Genomic DNA, 14801 nt, shown 5'->3' with positions numbered 1-14801 from the left:
TCAGAGTTCATCATGTCGACCAAGACCATCCATGGTAACTCACAGTTCCAGAAGGCAGAATCTAAACAAGTGATAGTACTTGGAAAGTATTATGCTAAGTGAAATGATTCAGAAAGAGAGGGACAGACATAGAAAGATTCCATTGATCTGGGGAATATAAAGTAACAAAATAGGAGACTAGCTTGCAAAAATAGCCAAGAAAAGTACCAAATGATTCACTTTATGCCTTGGAGGCCAGCCGGATATGCTAGTGGAAAAGGTAGCTCAGATAGAGAAGTGAGCACCAAGAAAAGGGTGTTGGGAGGACCCTCCCAGGATGGGAGATGCATGCTGACAGTAGACTATAGATCGAACATGATTGCTACTCAATGCCTCTTTTGCAAACCACAGCACCCAAAAGGAGAGAGAGAACTAAAGGGAACGCCCTTCCCCAGAGGCGGGGTGGGATGGCGGGTATGAGGGTGTGGGAGGGTTAATTGGATCATTGATGATGGAGAATGGACATTGGTGGAGGGATGAGTACTCGATCATTGTACAACTGAAACCCAAGCACAAAAATTTGTAAGTCTACAAATGTACCTCATGGTGTTTCACTAATAAAAATTAAAAGAAAGAAAGAAAGAAAGAGAAAGAAAATAAAGAGTTTAATGAAAAAAATAAAACACCAAGTGACTTTAAGTGCCATAACTAAAGTACTACAACGAAGTGTGCAACGCCACAATCTTCTTAACAACAAAGGGAAGGGAAGAGGGAGACCCAGGAATTCCACTTAGATTTATCTACCCCCAGACCACAGAAAGAGCCATTCCAAAGGACATGGGCACACCATTATTCACTGAACCTGTAGCCGCACAATCCAAACCAGCTGGTATCCAAAGGCGCTTTGCCCAGAGGGTTCCAGTCGGTTCTCATCTCTTGCAGCAGCAGATGCCTCTGACAATCAAGCACATCACCTACACACCTGTCCCTGTCTCCACCAAGACCTCCCAGCAGCTGCCTGTGGTTTAGATGGCACATGTTGTCCACCATATCCGTCCTGTGCCTGCCACCAGCATGGTTGCACTGGCTCCCAGGAGACCAGGCGTGTTCCTCTGAAGGCAGAGCCACTGAAAGCGAAAGTAGGACTTATTCCTGCAATTGATCTGCCCAGCTGGGCTGGGCCACGAAAGCTGACGCATTCAGACAACCCAGACTAGCCCTGTGTGCGTACGACCTCTGCACAAGGGCAGCGACAGCTCCCAATAGAAACCACCACATGGAGTGGGACTCACGCGATGCTGGTTCCCGCTGCCGTCCATGGCCCAACAATACGGTGGCAAGTTCTCTGCACTTGTTGCCGACAAACATCCCGGCCTAGGCTACCCATCCTAACAAGCACCAGAAGGGTGACCAGCCCAAGTAGAAAGAGCTAAAGCAGATCAAGATCCAAGACGGTGAGGAAGTATAGACATGCCCGAAGTATAGACATGCCTCCAGCAATCTCAGGAGAGGGGTGTCCAGAATTAACGATTCCAAAGGTCTTTCCTACTCAGAAGTAGCAACTTTGTGTTTTTCTCACAGAATACATTCTGTCCGCCTGTACAGGGCCCTATGCTTGAACTTCATCTCAGCACCAAAAATGTAATACCTCTGTGGCCTTAAAACACTTTCACTCTGTGCCTCTGGAGAGATAGTACAGCAGGAAAGGCCGGTTCAATCTCTGGCACATGTTACGGTCCCCCAAGTCCATCAAGAGTGATCAGTGAGCCCAGAGCCAGGAGTAATCCCTAGGTAATGCTGGGTTTGGCCCCCCAAGTCAAAACCCGAACTAACCAAATAAAATGCAAAACAAAAATTAGTGAGGCAGAGATAATTTAGTGGGTAAAGTATTTGTCTTGCACCTGGCTAGCCCAGGGCCATGAGTGATTGTGAGAGGCAGTCTGAACACGGGTGGGCATGGCACAAAGCAAAGCAAAACAAAACAAAACAATTCCACTCCTTAAAATCTACTCTTAAAGTAAAGTAAAGGCCCTCCCGTTGATCATCGATTTGCTCGAGCGGGCCCAGTAACGTCTCCATTGGAGACTTTGTTGTTACTGTGTCTGGCATATCGAATACATCACGGGGAGCTTGCCAGGCTCTGCCGTGCGGGCGAGATACTCTTGGTAGCTTGCCAGGCTCTCCGAGAGGGGCGGAGGAATCGAACTCGGGTCGGCCATGTTGGCTGCGTGCAAGGCAAACGCCCTACCGCTGTGCTATCGCTCTTAATTTAGACTAAATCAGACCTGAACAAAACAACAAGCTTGGTTCTAGAGAGAGTCCCCAAGGTACACCCCAGCCTTTCCCAGCCTCTCTCTCAGGAGGGACTCTGCAGGAAATCAGCTTCCTATGAGCAAGGCTGCACCCAGTGACAGCCTACCCACTGGGCAGCAGGACTGGGCCACTTTCCTGGCTGGTCAACTGGCTGGAGCCACACCGGCTGCCCTGGGGCCAGCACTGATAGACAGAACAGTATTTTGTTATTTGTACGTAGAATTAAAATATTTTGGAGTGTAGCACTGTAGCTCTGTTCTCCCATTGTTCATTGATTTGCTTGAGCGGGCACCAGTAACGTCTCCATTGTGAGACTTGTTGTTATTGTTTTTGGCATATCGAATATGTCACAGGGAACTTGCCAGGCTCTGCCCTGTGGTCAAGATACTCTCAGTAGCTTGCCGGGCTCTCCGAGAAGAGCAGAGGAATCAAAACCGAGTTGGCCTTGTGCAAGGCAAATGTGCTATCGCTCTGGCCCTTTGGAGTGTACTTTCTTTAAAAAATAATGGGGTATGGGGTTGTAGCCACAGTAGAGAGAACAGAGCATTTGTCTTGCAAGAAACAGACCCGGGTCACATCCTGGGCATCCCATATGGTCTCCAGAACACTGCCAGGAGTAACCCCTGAATATCCTGGGTGTGGCCCCAAAACAACAACAACAAAAAACAAAATCATGAAGTCTTTGACATTTCAGATCACTCAGTTTCTGTTCTGAAAATCTTGGAATTGCACGGGATCTTTGGTGTGGATTTCATTTGGGGAAGAAGAAACAATATGGTTCTATTTGTTTTTGTTTCCAGGCTCTGAAATCATTTGTCTGTCCTGTTAAAGTTCAAACGGAGCTACTGGATGAGCTCTGCAAATTGTCCTGGTTAGAACAGTTGCTTGCTGCAGTTAACTCACCTCCATTTCAGAATAGGACAGATGGACAATATGGTCTGCACATGGCCATACTGGAAAGAACTGCCCGCTGCACTTAACCGTTTCTAGCTATGGGGTGCGGTGGGGTGGGAGTGGGGGTGCTTCTTCGGTGTGCTCAATTTATGGCTCTGCACTCAGGAGTCGCTCCTGGTGGTGCTCTGGGAATCGTATGTAGTGCCAGGTATCAAATCCTTGCTCCCTGTGAGCAATGCAAGCATCTTAACCCCTGTACTATCTCTCCTGCTCTCTCTTACTATTGTGTGTGTGTGTGTGTGTGTGTGTGTGTGTGTTGAATTTGACCTTGACATAATTTCTATTCAAAGTAAAACAAGCCTCCTTAAAATTTTGCACATTTAAAACAACAGAAATATTACTACTTCATTTGGAAAAAGAAAAAATAAAACAAGAATTGATATTTGGGTATGAAAAGGTGGTAAAGCGGATAAGGCACTTGCTGTTCATGCTCCGACCTGGGTTTGAGGTTTAAGTCGCAGCACCCCATAGGGTCCACAAACCCTACCAAGAATGATCACTCAGAGCAGAGCCAGGAGAAAGTCCTGAGTACTGCCAAATAAGGCTCCAAACCCAAAAAACTTTTTTTAAAAAGAGGCAGGGAGGGGGTTGGGGGATGGGAGGGGTACTGGGATCATTGGTGGTGGAGAATGGGCACTGGTGGATGAATGGATGCTCGATCATTGTCTAACTGAAACCCAAGCACAAAAATTTGTAAGTCTACAGCTGTACCTCGTGGTGTTTCACTAATAAAATTTTTTTAAAAATAAAAAAAGAAAATAGAGGGAAACCCCCGTGCTTTCCTGATGGAATTAAACAGCTCACAATGGTATATTTAGCCAATTTAGAAACACTTATTATTTAAATAAGGACCACATAAGATAAATATGTCCTAAGTATTGTGAATCAATTCACTGTGCAAAGCTATCACAAAGTTATTGTATGTAATACACATTAAAATTATGATAATAATGCACATTAGCTGGATTTATACTTAACCATTTAAAATAAAATGAAACCAACATGTGAAAATAGAGTTTAAGTTTAAAAAGCACCTTGGTTAATATTCTACAGTCTAGTATTTACCTCTACTTTCTAAATGATATGCTAATAATGCAATCTTTATCTAATATTACATAATGTTAACTTTTTTGTAATAGGGAAGATGAGAAATTTAAGTACTCTATCTTCTCTGTCACATACATTCACTTATGTTATTATTTTAAATATGACTAATTCACTGTTGTACTAAGTGATCTACCATGATTCTCTCTCTCTCTCTCTCTCTCTCTCTTTCTCTGTGTCATTTCTCTTGCCTTGCTTTCTATTTACCTAACCTTAAATCCCCCTTCCTTTCAAAATCATCCAAAAATTGTCAAATGCCCATTAAGATATTTTTTTAAATTTAAGCACTGTTTACAATGATCATTTAAAATGTTTCAGCAATTCTACATCTTGGCACTTACCCCAAAGCTCCAAAAAATTAATTCAAAAAGGTAGTTGCAGTCTTGTGCTCATTGCAACATTATTCACAACAGCCGACATCTGGAAACAACCCAAATGCAAGAAGTTATTTTGTATGTACTCAAAAAAAGTTGCAAACAAGGACTTAATGCAGAAAACCAGCAGCTTGGAGCAGAAAAGAGAACGGACTATGTGTTAAACCACACCATCATGCCTGCCCGGAGGGGAAAGGGTGTTGCCCCTTTCGCCCTCTCCTCTCTGGAAAGAAAGATGGCGGCCGCATGGGAGCCTTGTGGACAGCAGGTTTGAGCCGGGGGTCGAGGGCAACAAAAACCTCATGGGAAGGGGGGAGTTCCGGCCCATCCTTCACCCCCTACCGAGGTCACCAGTTGCCCCCCACGAGCGGCTCTCCGGCACGGCCACGACTCCAGAGCACAGAAACCAATCTCTTAATTATGTAACTTTTAGTAGAAATACTTCCAGGGTTAATAAGTAAAATAGCAGAAATCCAAACATCATTTAATTCTTGAACCCAGCTGTAGAAAGCAAATCATTTGACAACGCTTTTCCAGCATGTCTGATTTGGGGGGAGGGGGGGTCGTACACTCAAAATAATAATGGTGCATCTTTTATCGAAACAAGAATCTAGTCAAAGTAGATAGAATGTTAACTAGAACTCATCTGCCTCACAGGAATTGGGAGGGGGTGGGAGGTGGGGTTCTATTGGGGTTTGCGGTAAAAAATAAGTATTGGTAAAGGGAAATGTGTTTGATATTTACATGACTGAGACCTAAACCTGGAAGCTCTATAACTTTTCCCACAGTGATTCAATAAATAAATAAATTATAAAAAAAATTAAAAAATAAAAAAATTTTTAAAAAGTTGCAAAATATTTACCATGCCCATTTTTTAAGCTCCTTTACAAAAACCTTGTGTATTCCTTTTATGCTATGGAATCATAAAAAGACCTTTCTCGCCAAACCCAGGACCCCAGGTGTCTCCCGAGACGCCTGGAGAGAAGCAGTTTTGAGCGTCTGCCCTGCCCTCTTCATTCCTCAGGCAGCGCCCATCTCATCCCAAACACAGGATTCCGTAGAGGCGTGGCCTCTTCACAAGTGGGTGTGGCTTAAAGTGGGCGTGGCCTATTTTGGGCGGGCGGTATCCATACTAAGGAACCTAGTACCCAAGGAATCTAGTTCCCAACCTACTCAGCAACATGAAGAAACAAAGAAAATCCCCACCACAAGGGGAGGACAACGAAAACAATCAAGAAGATTCTGTCGATACTGCTCACCTAAGGGACCTCTCTGACATAGAATTCAGATACCAAGTCATGAAGATATTCAATCAACTCAATGAAACAGTCAGATAGACAGCCAGTAACACCACAGAAAAAATCGACAAATTATGCGAAGAAATGAGAGCAGAAATGTCACGATTAAAACATTCCGTAGATGAAATCAGAAAATCAGTCTCTTCTCATAACAATAGAATGACCGCAGCTGAAGAGAGAATCAGTGAGCTGGAAGATCAGCTGCACCAAGCCAACACGCAACAACAAACAGTGGCAAGGGACCTCAAAATAGCTCTACAGAGAATCAGAGTCCTAGCAGATGATTCCAAGAGGAACAACATTAGAATCATGGGACTACCTGAACCTCAGGGAAACAATCCCAACGAAAAAAAATACCGTCAAACAAATCATTGCTGAAAAATTCCCAGAGTTCCACAATGCAGCCATTCAGGTTCAAGGAGCCCGAAGAGTGTCAGCTAAAAGAGACCCCAACAAAAACACTCCAAGACATATCATAGTTAGAATGATCAATGCTGCCGATAGAGACAGAATACTGCAAGCAGCAAGGGCAAAGAAGGAAATCACATACTAAGGAGCACCCCTTAGATTCACAGCAGACCTATCAGAGGAAACCCTCCAAGCCTGAAGACAGTGGCGAGATATAGTCAAAAAACTCATTGAAATGAATGCTTCACCAAGAATACTCTATCTGACTAAAGTCTCACTCGAACTTGAAGGAATGGTACACTATTTTCTAGATAAACAGCAACTTAGGAACTTCATAGACTCAAAACCAAACTTAAAACAAGGCTTAAAGGGGCTACTATAAGACAATACAAACTCTACAACCACAACACACCCTTACAGAAAGATGACACAAAACCCCATAACCATTCTCTTTCTCAATGTCAACGGTCTAAATTCACCATTTAAGAGACACAGAGTGGCAAAATGGATACAGAGACAGAACCCAACATTCTGCTGCCTACAAGAAACTCACCTCAACAGCCAGAGCAAACACAGACTCAAAGTCAAAGGATGGAAAACAATCCTGCAAGCACACAGCTCCTTCAAAAAATTTTTAAAAAGTTGCAAAATGGGGTGGCCATACTAGTATACGGCAACATTAATTTCACGCTGAAAACGGTTAGAAGGGACAGTGAAGGCTATTTTCTCTTCATCAAGGGATATGTACAACAGGAAGAAATCACACTCTTAAATGTATACGCACCTAATGAGGTAACAGCTAAATATTTAAAACAATTGCTAACAGATTTTAAGGAGTACATCACTACAAACACAATAGTACTTGGAGACTTCAACATCGCCTTATCACCTCTGGATAGATCAACAAGAACAAAATCCAGCAAGGAATTATTGGCTTTGAAAGAAGAAATAGAAGAGAAAGGGCTTATGGACCTATACAGGGCTTTACACCACCCCAAAAAAGAATACACATTCTTTTCCAGTGTGCACGGAACATTTTCCAAAATAGACCATGTTCTAGGACACAAAACATACCTCAACAGAATCAGGAAGATAGAAATAGTATCAGCCATCTTTTCAGACCATGATTCACTGAGGATAGAAGTGAATCACACAAAGACACGGAGAACCAAAACAAACACATGGAAATTAAACAACTCGATGCTGAAAAATGAGTGGGTCAGGAATGAAGTCAAGGACGAAATCAAAAGATACCTGGAAACAAATGAGAATGAAGAAACAAACTACCAGAACTTATGGGATGCAGTGAAAGCTGTATTAAGGGGAAAATTTATAGCTCTGCAAGCATATCTTAGGTCGGTAGAAACAATGTACATAAACAACTTGACCTCACAGCTCAAGACCTTAGAAAAGGATCAACAGAAAGAGCCTAAATCAGCAGAAGGAAAGAGATCATAAAACTTAGAGCAGAAATCAACAACATGGAAAACAAAGAAACAAACCGAAAGATCAATGAAACCAAGAGCTGGTTCTTCAAGAAAATAAATAAGATAGATAAACCACTAGCAACACTCACAAAGAAATAGAGAGAGAGAGCCCTAGTAAATCGAATCAGAAATAAGAATGGGGATATCACAACAGAAACTAAAGAAATTCAAGAGATCATCAGAGACTACTTTGAAAGTCTGTATGCCACAAAACACGAGAACCTAGAAGAAATGGATAAATTCCTGGATTCCTATCATCTCCTAAAGCTGAATCAAGAAGATATAGAGTACCTGAAGAGACCTATTAACATCAAGGAAATTGAAACTGTAATCAAAAGTCTTCCCAAAAACAAAAGCCCAGGCCCAGATGGATTTACTAGAGAATTTTTCCAAACTTTTAAAGAGGACCTATTGCCAGTCTTCTCAAGCTTTTCCAGGAAATTGAAAAAACAGAAACTCTCCCAAACAGTTTCTATGAAGCCCATATCTCTCTAATACCAAAAGGAAACAAAGACACCACAAGAAAAGAAAACTTCAGGCTGATATCCCTGATGAACACGGATGCGAAGATTCGCAACAAAATACTAGCCAATAGAATTCAACAACTCATCAAAAAGATCATACATCATGACCAAGTGGGACTCATCCCAGGGATGCAAGTATGGTTTAACATTCGGAAATCAATCAACAAAATCCATCAAATCAACAAAAGAAAAGATAAAAATCATATGATCTTATCAATAGATGCAGAGAAAGCATTTGACAAGATCCAGCACCCATTCATGATGAAAACCCTTGCCAAAATGCAGATAGAGGGGACTTTCCTCAATATAGTTAAAGCCATCTACCACAAACCGACAGCAAATATCATCCTCAATGGGGAAAAACTGAGACCCTTCCCCCTAAGGTCATGGATGAGACAAGGATGCCCACTCTTTCCACTCCTGTTCAATATAGTACTGGAAGTACTTGCAATAGCGATTAGGCAAGAAAAAGATATTAAGGGCATCCAGATAGGGAAAGAAGAAATTAAGCTCTCACTATTCGCAGATGATATGATACTATACTTAGAGAACCCTAAAACCTCTACCAAGAAACTCCTAGAAACAATAGGCTTGTATAGTAAAGTGGCAGGCTATAAAATCAATACCCAAAAGTCCATGGCTTTCCTATATGCAAACAGTGAGAGAGGAGAAAGCAACATGAAAAAAACAATCCCATTCACAATTGTGCCCCAGAATATCACGTACTTAGGAATCAGCTTAACTAAAGAAGTAAAGGACCTGTACAAAGAAAACTACAAAACGCTACTTCAGGATATAAAAGAGGACATGAGGAAATGGAAAGATACCCCCTGCTCATGGGTCGGGAGACTTAACATTGTCAAAATGGCAATACTACCAAAAGCATTGTATAAATTCAATGCAATCCCTATAAGGATACCCATGACATTCTTCAAAGAAATGGAGCAAACACTCCTGAAATTTATATGGAACAATAAGCCCCCACGAATAGCTAAAGCAATTCTTGGGAAAAAGAAAATGGGAGGAATCAACCTCCCTAACTTCAAACTCTACTACAAGACAGTAATAATTAAAACAGCATGGTACTGGAATAAAGGCAGATCTGCAGACAAATGGAATAGAGTTGAATAGACTGACATTTCCTCCCAAACATATAATCATCTAATCTTTGCTAAGGGGGCAATAAAAGTGAAATGGAGCAGGGAAAGCCTCTTTAATAAACTGTGCTGGCAAAACTGGACGGCTCCATGCAAAAACGTGGGCTCAGATCTCTGCCTAACGCCATGCACAAAAGTAAGATCGAAATGGATTTATGACCTCAACATCAGACCGGAAACCATAATGTTTATTGAAGACAAAGTCGACAAAACTCTCCATGACATTGAAGCTAATGGTATCTTCAAAGATGTCACGCCACTGGCCAAGCAAGTGAAAACAGAGATAGACCAGTGGGACTATCTTAAACTAAGAAGTTTCTGCACCTCAAAAGAAACAGTGACCAAAATACAAAGACAGCCTACAGAATGGGAAAGGATATTCACCAAATACACATCCGACAAGGGGTTGATATCAAGGATATACAAGGTACTGGTTGAACTCCACAAGAAGAAATCACCCAAACCCATCAAAAAATGGGGTGAAGAAATGAACAGAAACTTTTGCGAAGAAGAAATCCGAATGGCAAAAAGGCACATGAGAAAATGCTCTACATCACTAATTATCAGAGAGATGCAGATCAAAACAACAATGAGATATCATTTCACACCACAGAGACTGGCCCACATCCACAAGAACAAAAGCAACCAATGCTGGCGCGGATGTGGCGAGAAAGGGACCCTCCTTCACTGCTGGTGGGAATGCCGGCTGGTCCAACCCTTTTGGAAAACAGTATGGACGATTCTCAAAAAATTAGAATTTGATCTCCCATTTGACCCAGCTATAGAACTCCTGGGAATATATCCCAGAGAGGCAAAAAGGTATAGTCGAAGTGACATCTGCAATTGTTTGTTCATTGCAGCACTCTTTACAATAGCCAGAATCTGGAAAAAACCTGAGTGCCCAAGAACAGATGACTGGTTAAAGAAACTTTGGTACATTTACACAATGGATTACTATGTAGCTGTTAGAAACGATGAAGTTATGAAATATACATACAAATGGTACTACATGGAAAGTATCATGTTAAGCGAAATGAGTCAGAAAGAGCGGGATAGACACAGAAAGACTGCATTCATCTGGAGAACATAAAGCAACAAAAAGGGAGACTAACACCCAGGAATGGCTGAGATTAGTACCAGGAATTTTGCTCCATGACTTGAAGGCCAGCCACACGTTCTAGGTGAAAAGGAAGCTCAGATAGAGAAGAGAGCACCAAATAAATGGTGTTGTGAGGACACTCCCAGGATGGGAGAAGCATGCTAAAAGTAGTCTATAGACCAAACATGATTGCCACTCAATGCCTCTCTTGCAAAACACAGTGCCCAAAAGAAGAGAGCGAGAACAAGGGGGAATACCCTGCCACAGAGGCAGGGTGGGACGGGGGGGTGGGGGGGATGCTGGGACCCATGGTGTTGGAGAATGGGCACTGGTGGAGCGATGGGTACTTGATCATTGTATAACTGAAACCCAAGCACAAAAATATATAAGTCTATAACTGTACCTCATGGTGTTTCACTAATAAAAAAAATTTTTTAAAATAAAATAAATAAATAAATAAATAAATAAATTCAATTGCGCACAGGCAACATGCTATATATGAAAAGTTACTAACTGAACTACCGGTATTAAATACTGAAAAAAAGGTAATAAAAGACCTTTCTCTCCATCCACATTCCTTCTCTGACCCCCCTCTAGTTTTCCCTACCCCCTCAACATCTCTCTCCCAAAGGAAGCAATGCATCATTATTCTTTTAGTCTGTTGAGTCACTAATATGAGGCATACAGTAGCATGAAATGTTGCTTGAATAAGATAGTCTCGCAGGAAATCTAATTTTGTCTTGAATTATATCCATTTTTAAAAGTATAACATATATCTAGATTCAGGAAAGATTTAATAACTTTATCACTTATGCTTAAGAGAATATTGATTAAAAGCATATTATCCTGATTTTTGACCCAAAACACACAAAAAAAGTGTTCCAAGACTGTAAAAAAAGTAGCCACTGGGGCCCCTTTTAATAAAATGACAATTTGGAGAGAATATCTGGAGGAGATATTGTTCCCTGGCATTAAACACATAGAATAAAATGGCCTCAGTTCAGGTGATATCACCAGAAAATGACTAGTAGGATCCTAATCTTCTGATGGTTCGAAGACCAACCAATAATATTATGGAAAGGGAGCCTGGAGTAATGCAGAAGCGGCATGTAAGACTGAACTTCTGTTTGGGCATGGGAGGGGCCTGTAGAGTTTTAGGCTCTTACTTGAGATATTTTTTATTCCTCTCTTAGTGATAGGTGACTATCCATATAACCTTCCAGGAAGAAAAACTTTTTAAACATCTTGAATCTTCATTCTCTCTTCAACACCCAAGAAAAACCATCAGTTTGTTCCAAGCACAGGATAAGGACCTGGAAGGAGTGGACAACGTTGGCTGGGCACGTGGCATTCCATGAAAATTCATAAGGGCAAAACCAGTGAGCATTCAGTGAAAGGACCTTTGCCAATTCCCATCTGCTGCCAATATCCCTTGGAGATAACAGAGACATATAGACAAAAAATAACAAACTGTTGGTTCAAAAATTCCTGAAAACTTATGAATCTCCATGTAGTGCTCTAGGTTTTTGCAATAAGGAAACCTAATAAAGAATGGTGTATGGTGCAAGATTTTAAAGTAATAGATGATGCTACTGTTCTCATCTATCCCACTATCCCCAATACATACAGTCTCTTGGTTTATATCCCTTCCTCATCCCTCTGTTGATAGTTTTGAATTTAAAGGCTGACTCTTCTGCATTCCAGAACCAGAGGATTCTCAATAACTATTTGCTTCTTTATGGGACATGAGAGAATAGCCCCCATATCTCACCTGGACGATATTTCCTCGAGTTTTCTGAACAACCTTCATTTATTTGGGCAGACTTTGAGCAAAGATTTCAAATATTTCTAGTACTTGTAGAATGGAAATTCATCTAACATTACTCTTGATTGATCTCTTAATTTGCTCGTGAGAAAAGGGCCATTAAGAGGTCATGAGAAAATATCATTAATACCTTACTTTTCTAGCCTCAAGAAAGGAAATATAAAGTAACAAGGAATAAGGTCCAGCTCAACCAATAGCAGATTAAGTATCTGTTTTTTTTGAGTTATACCTGGCAATGCTCAGGGTTTACTCCTGGTTTTCCACTTAGCAATTACTCCTGGCGGTGCTCAGGGGACCATATGAGATGCTGGGAATCGAACTCAGGTCGGCTGAATGCAAGGCAAATGCTCTACCCACTGTACTCCAGCCCCTTTGTTAGTACTTTTAATCCCAAGAACCAGGACTTTGGGATGAGAAAGATTTTTGGCTATATTTTTCCTATAAATTTAATTTTTTAAATACAATCATCATGAATTACAAACTTCTTGTGATTGAGTTTCAGGCATAAATGTTCCAACATCAATCTGTTCATCAGTATCAATTACCTTCTACCAATGTCCCTGCTTTCCCTTCTTCCCCATCTCCATACCCACCATCAAGAGGTAGCTTTGAGCTTTTGGGGGCCTGGACAGATATTGTTTATGGTGGATTCTGAGATATAGGGAAATATCCAAATCCCTGCATTAAAATGCAAAGGACTCAGAAAGAATCTTGCTCTTTTTGGAAGAGAAAGCTGCCCTCTTTACCTCAAGATAAGCTTTATCACAAGCCCCATTTTAACTTTGCCACAGTTGAATAAGTCTTTTCACTCATATGTTTCTGAGAAGTGAGGTCTAATCGAGAGTTTTAATCATTAGGCCCATACAAATGACCCGTGGGATACTTGAGAAAGAAATTGTATTCAATTGTAGAAACATGGCCTACTTACTTATGCACATTAGCAGCTAGTGTATAATGTCTTTAAATTTAATTTTGGAATGGTCTTAACCTTAATGTACCCCTCACTAATTTATTCCCCTCCTGGAAACTAAGACAACCTTTGAATGACTGATAGCTGCCTCCTCAAATATAATTCTCTTTTGTTAGAGAATCCAGGCATGACTTTAAAAGATTATACTATGTTAAATCTGGTTACTTTACTTCCTATTCCAAGCCCCTCCTCACAATTGGAACACTATTGTCTTTAGATTCTAGAACATGCGTATGACAGTAGGCCAGATATGGCAGACAGACCTGAAAAATGTGTTTTATTCTTTTCAACTCCTTTTACATCAGAGCATTTGCAAGGTGTGATGCAAAGTTGTCATTCCCACTAAAGTTGTAGAAAGCAATGCTATCCTCACAGGATGCTCAGTCCAACAAATGGAACTTTTAGTCCTGATAAGAACCCTGGTGTTAAGGAGGAAAGTCTTTCGATCTAGTATAGTCTCTAAGTATGCTTTATAAGGCACATTGTCTCCTTCAGCTCATCTCATCAGACTCTAAGAGAGTTTTGATCAACAACTCCCTGAACTTCAAGTGTCCTTCCAGGAACTTCTCTATTTCTCTACTGTTTAAGGTACTAGAATGGCTAAGGGGCAGGGATACAATTCTACAAATAAGCTCTGGTCACTGCATATAGGAGTTGTTGCTGCAGCTATTGCTGCTGCTGTTACTGATACTGATACCATTAGTCGACTTTTATAAAGACGGCTTTTCTTTTTTGGAATCCCACAAATAAAGCACTGTAACACTGATCACATCTTGCTGTCAGGGTGCTATTCTTACTAGCCATCTATAAAAAAAAAAAGTCCCTCCCGTTGATCGTTGATTTGCTCGAGCAGGCCCAGTAACGTCTCCGTTGGAGACTTTGTTGTTACTGTGTCTGGCATATCGAATACATCACGGGGAACTTGCCAGGCTCTGCCGTGCGGGCGAGATACTCTCGGTAGCTTGCCGGGCTCTCCGAGAAGGGCGGAGGAATCAAACTCGGGTCGGCCATGTTGGCCGCTTGTAAGGCGAACGCCCTACCGCTGTGCTATAAACCCAGAGCTAGTCAGATCTGCTGCATCTGTTCCATAAGAAAAGGAACCAAGTAGCAGCATGACAAATCCAGCATCAAACTGGCATAGTGTGGATTTATGGGAAATTAATATTAGTTTTGTCATTCATTTAGATGAATATGTCATTGAATATTTGAATGAATGTCATTGAATTAATAAATATTTCATTTATTCTTCTAGGTCTCTGCTCTGTGAAATTCATTCTACTATACCTGAGCTTGGAGTAATGGAATAAAC

The sequence above is a fragment of the Sorex fumeus genome, unplaced genomic scaffold (assembly GCF_029834395.1).
Source record: "Sorex fumeus unplaced genomic scaffold, SorFum_2.1 ptg000058l, whole genome shotgun sequence".
Classification (NCBI taxonomy): Eukaryota; Metazoa; Chordata; class Mammalia; order Eulipotyphla; family Soricidae; genus Sorex; species Sorex fumeus.
Note: the sequence above shows the minus strand (reverse complement) of the source record.